The sequence below is a fragment of the Pteropus alecto genome, unplaced genomic scaffold (genome assembly GCF_000325575.1).
Source record: "Pteropus alecto unplaced genomic scaffold, ASM32557v1 scaffold39, whole genome shotgun sequence".
In the NCBI taxonomy this organism is placed as follows: domain Eukaryota; kingdom Metazoa; phylum Chordata; class Mammalia; order Chiroptera; family Pteropodidae; genus Pteropus; species Pteropus alecto.
In genome coordinates this window covers 11,809,545-11,814,627 of record NW_006443568.1, presented here as the reverse complement: position 1 = coordinate 11,814,627, position 5,083 = coordinate 11,809,545, and positions in this window count along the sequence as shown.

The following is a 5,083-nucleotide window of genomic DNA, read 5'->3' as shown; positions in this document are numbered from 1 at the left end:
CCACGCGTGCTCGCTGTCCCCGGCCCGGGCACCCGCTTCGCGTCCGCCTGGCCTTGCTCGGCATGGGGTGGAGGGGCGCCCGCCCGGGGGCTCAGCGCGCAGTCGGGTCTGGAAAGTTTGGCAGGAAGCAGAGGGAAGGAGGTACCGCGGCTGGCCGAGGTGGGGGCCCCGGGTCTGCGCCCCTGGGGTAGAGTCGGCGCCTCGAAGGACGGAGACTGGCAGAGTGGAAGTGAGTGTGCCGGTCCCCCGCGCCCGTGCATGCCCATCGCCCGCAGCGTACAATGGGGTCCCCTCCCTGCGAGGACTACGGGGGGATGGGTCCGTGGGCATTTCTCCGCTGCGCGGGGTTTCTGGGCACCCCTGCCGGCCACCGCCCAGCTGGCGGCAGAGCTCAGCGTGGCTGCTGGAGCCCCGGGAACTCTCCAGCTGCCGTCAGGGCCAGACCAGATGCTCTTGCCATGTGTTGGCCTTGGCCAGGGTCGCTGGGCCCTCTCCTCATGGTCTCATGTGTTGGTACCACTGGACCCCCAACGAGACAGGGTGCCGCCAGGTCTCCTGGGCCAGGTTGCTCTGGAGGGAAAGTTAGTGGGGTCTGGGCGTGTCCACGAGAAATGGCCGAGAAATGAGTATGAATAATGGCTCTCATGTGTACTGCACTTTACAGTTTTCAAACCGCTTTACAGTTTATGAAGTACTTTGCACTCTATGCAGCTCTCTGTGGTTTACAACGTGCTGCGCAGTTGACAAGGTACTTTAAGATTTACAAAGTGCTTTCCCGCCCACAATTTTGTTGGATTCCCCAAAATAAGTCTTCCCTAGAAGCCAGGTGAGTATGATGAGGGAAACCAAGGCTCAGAAGTCAGTGAGTGATAAATACCGAACCCAGATCTGAGGTCTCTGAAGCCTGGGCTCTCTGTTCTCTTTGCTGCGTCTTCTTGTCCCTTACGCGGGTTGACCACTTCCAGGATTCTGCCACCATGAGCTGAAGCATATGTACACTTATCTCAGGCCACTTTGTGGTTTGAAGCCCCCTTCCTCTCTTGCAGCTCAAAAACAAAACAAAACACCCAAAACCGATCAGACCAGGCCTGGGGGCTGCATTGCAGCCTCTGGGAATAGTGCAATGGATATCGTGCTATTTTTGTGCTATAACTTCAGTTTCTCTCTGAGTAATGAGAGCTTTAGTGACTGTAGATCGGGTGTGTGTGTGTGGTGGGGTGTCCCTGATGGCAGCCACAGTTTTTGGCACAGAGACACCTGTCCTTTAGTTCTTGGAGGTTTTGGAGGCTGCCTGAGGTTTCCCAGGATGGAGCCACTGGGGCTCCGAGGGTACCACAGGGTCCTGGGTGTGGAGGGCAGCCCTTGTCCTGGCTGCTGGCGGGAGCTCCCTGGAATATGGCTGAGGTACCACTTTATTAACTCTGGCTTTGGGGAAATGACTCATGCATTGGCCCGCTATACATTGGGATGTTTACAGTATTATGGGGAGCTTGGCATAAATATTGCTATGTAGGTTGCAGTCAGCGGTGCTGGAGGGGAAGAAAATTGGCCCCTCTTGCGTTGGAAGAGGCCTGGGCGTGTTTTTAATTACCGTAGGATAGATCGAAGGGCCACGTCTGTCCAGCCATAGCCCTGGCAGGGGCTGATTAGAATCTGGTGGGCTGTGGCTAGGGTAGACCCTGGGCCCTGGACACAGGGCTGGTCAGCTGCTGACATCACAGGAGGGGATGGTTACTCGGGCTGCCATTTGGGGTCAGGGTGGGAAGAGGGCTGCCGTGGACACTCCAAACCTCATTTCAGGCTCTTCCTTTGTGCCGTGGACATTAAGGAGTCTAATCCATTAGGAGTTAACAAGGAGCTGGCCAAATAGATGGGGCCATGGTATGAGGTGGAGGTCAGGCCCTTCTAGTTTCCTCTGAGACCCTGGGCAGCTCCCTTCCCTAGAGGGGCCTCAGTTTCCCAAGGTATAAGATGGTTGAGCTAATCTCTTGGGACTCCATCATATACACCCTGCTTCCCCTCTCTGAGCCTCAGTTTCCTCATCTGTCAAATGAGGGTGACCATAATGCCCGTCCTGCCTGCCTCACATGGGTGCTTGTGAGATTCAGACCAGACAGGGATCAGGAAAGTCCATCTTGAACTGTGTGAGGCCTTTGGGAGGTGGAAGATGGGGATGGATAGTGCTGCTTGTGGCACAAACCTGAAGATACCAAGGTCCTCCTGGGAGCAGAACAGCCTGTGGAAACAGGACTGAAGCTTGGGGTGGTAGGAGGGGAGCCCCTGGGGCTCCCAGTACCCAGAGACATGTGGCCCCCACTCCTTGCCCTTCCCTCTCCTCATACCCTGTCCTGAGCATTACGGTCCTAGGAAATACTCAGCCTTTAGAATTGAGAGGAGAGAGGATGTATGTGTGTTGGAGGTGTCGGGGGGGAACTCCTGGGTTAGGATGGTGAGCTTAGTATCTCCCCTAAACCACGAGACCCCCGTGGGAAACACAAGTCTAGAGCATCTGAAGCGGGGGCTTAGAGAGGGATGGAAGTGCCCTGGGGACACATCCAACAAGAGGAGAAGCCAGTGACAGACCAGCCACTAGATGGAATCCAAAGGTTGAAGTTTAGAGAAAAATCAGATCTCTGTGCATTTGTTCATGTAATCTCCAAATATTTCTGGAGCTTCTCTCTGGCTGTTGTGGTGCTGGACCCCGGGGCGGGCAGGGGGGCCCAGAAAAGCTGATAGAGAAAACAGTTGGCAAGATATAAAGTGATAAGTGTGTCCCGGGGTGCTGCCAGGAGGAACCACCTGGGGCAGCGGAGGCGGTTTAGGATGGAAGAGGGTTATTTCCTCTTTTATGGCTTTATCCTTCGCCTCATTTTTTCACTACCCGTTCTCCCTGCAATGAAACTTTCTCAGCCACCTGTCACACTAACAGTGTTCTCAAAAGTTAAGGAGGTTGACTTTGGGACTTAGAGGAGGAGGAGAATTTTGCCTGGAAAAAGGAATAGCATGTGTAAAGCGTGGAGGCATAGTGATCGGATACTTACTTGGGTGTATCTGAGGGGGATGGGTGTTGAGGGCAGCAGTGGGGCATGAGGTTGAGAATAGAGGGCAGGGCAGGTCCTGAAGGGCTAGGAGAGAATGCTCAGGAGTTTGGGAGGGCAGTGGGGAGCCATCGAAGGTTCTCGAGTCATTGAAGGACCTGGCCAGATTTGTGTTTGCAAAGATCACTGACTTCCAGTGTGAAGGCTGTTCAGACGAGCAGCACCCGCTCCTGCATCATAGAGAAAAGGCCAGCTTGTCTGTTCCCGGCTAGACTGTGAGCTCCCTGAGGAAGCTCATCTGGCTCATTTTTGTGTCCACAGTTGTGGTAAAAGAGCTCAGTTCAAATGCCGCCTCCCCAGAGGCCTTCCCTGATTACCTCATCTACAACAGACCCAGTTCTACCGCTTTCTATTCCACCTGCTTTGTTTTGCTTCGTGACACCAGTTGCCGCCTGATCCATACCAGAGGTTTGTTAGTCTCCTTGTTTTGTGTTTGCCTTGCCCACTAGACTGTACACTCCAGGGAGGAAGAGGTTTTTACCTGCCATGTTTTCTATAAGGCACTCGGTACCTAGAACTGTGCCCAGTTATGTGAGCACCCAGTAATAAATGACAGAGTCAGCTAAGGAACGTTGAATGAATGAAGGTTGAGTGAACAAATGAGTGAATATATTATAATGTGTTACGCATTAAGTATCGGGAGACTGATGTGGAGGGGGATGAGAGGATCACCCAGATGAAGGAAATATTCCTGGAGGGAGAAGCCGAGGGGATGGCTTGCCGTAAAGTTTGGGGATAATGGGTAGATCAGTGCAGCCGGAACTAAGGATTCAAATGGACCAGCAGCAGCTTTGTGCTGGACAAGTGTCCTTTTTATAGGGGTTAAGGGAGCCTGCTGCCCCCACCCCATATACGTCTTATCTCTCCGACCCCATCCCAGCCTTCTACTGTGCCCACCTCTGTCCAAGACCCAGCAACCTTCAGTGGGATTAATTTGGAATTGGTTTTCCTTTTATGTTTGTTTCTTCTGCTTCTCATTTTTAAAGGAGGCTTCTTTCATATATCCCTCTTAGCCAGGAAATCAAGGCTTAGATTTAAAACCCAAATGCTGTAGAATTTAAAGGCAAGTTGTCTTATTCATTCATTCCTCCATCCAATCATATATTTTAAAAGAGTCACTGGGCACCTATTCCACGTCAGGTGCTGGGCGAGAGAAGGGTTTTGGCTTCGGTGGGGAATAGGCTCAGCTGACTTCACAAACAGTGTGGGGTAGAAAAGGCACAGCCTTCAGGGGACAATCAGACCTGGGTTCAAATCCCGGTACTGAACACTGTGTGCCCTGGGCAAAGAGCTCAGAGTCCCCAAACTTCCATTTCCTCAGGGGTTCCTGTGGATACCATGTAAAGTGTCAGGCACGTGGCCATGTGCATTAGATGCTATTGTTGGTCCCTTGAAGTCGGAGGATCCAGGGATGTGGTTAGCAATGGCAGTGTCCTAATTTGGCCTTCTTTTTGAAATTTGGATTGTCCAGGCAACAAATCAGTCCTCAGTGCCTCCTCCAACCCATCCCATGAGGTGGTCTTTCTTGGTGTATCAAGGTTTTGCATCAGCCTCAGAGCCAGAGTCCAGGCAGCTGTGCTGGGCACCTCTGCCTGCCCAGAGCTCACATATTATTTTAGGCTGAAAGTCAAACCCCCACCCTGCACACAGAGAGGCCCCTGCAAGAAGGGGTAGATAGAGCTGGCTGTTGATGGGAGGCCTGGGCTGGGCAAGGCAGGGAAGCTTTGCTCCCTCTAAAAGTAGAGCGGTGAGATCAGGATGGCCTCCAGGCAGAGGTGGGCCTGGCCTGCACCTCTGACCAAGGCCCTGTCCCATGTAGCGGCCTGGCCTGCTTGTCTTGACTTAGCTCAAGATTTGGTAGATCAGAAATGAGGTAGTAGTGGGGTCGGGGGCTTAGGGGTGTGTATTTTTAATACACTCCCCAGGTCTTTCCACTGGGCAGGCAAGTTTGCCCCCAGTAGCCTAAGATAACACACTGGACTCTC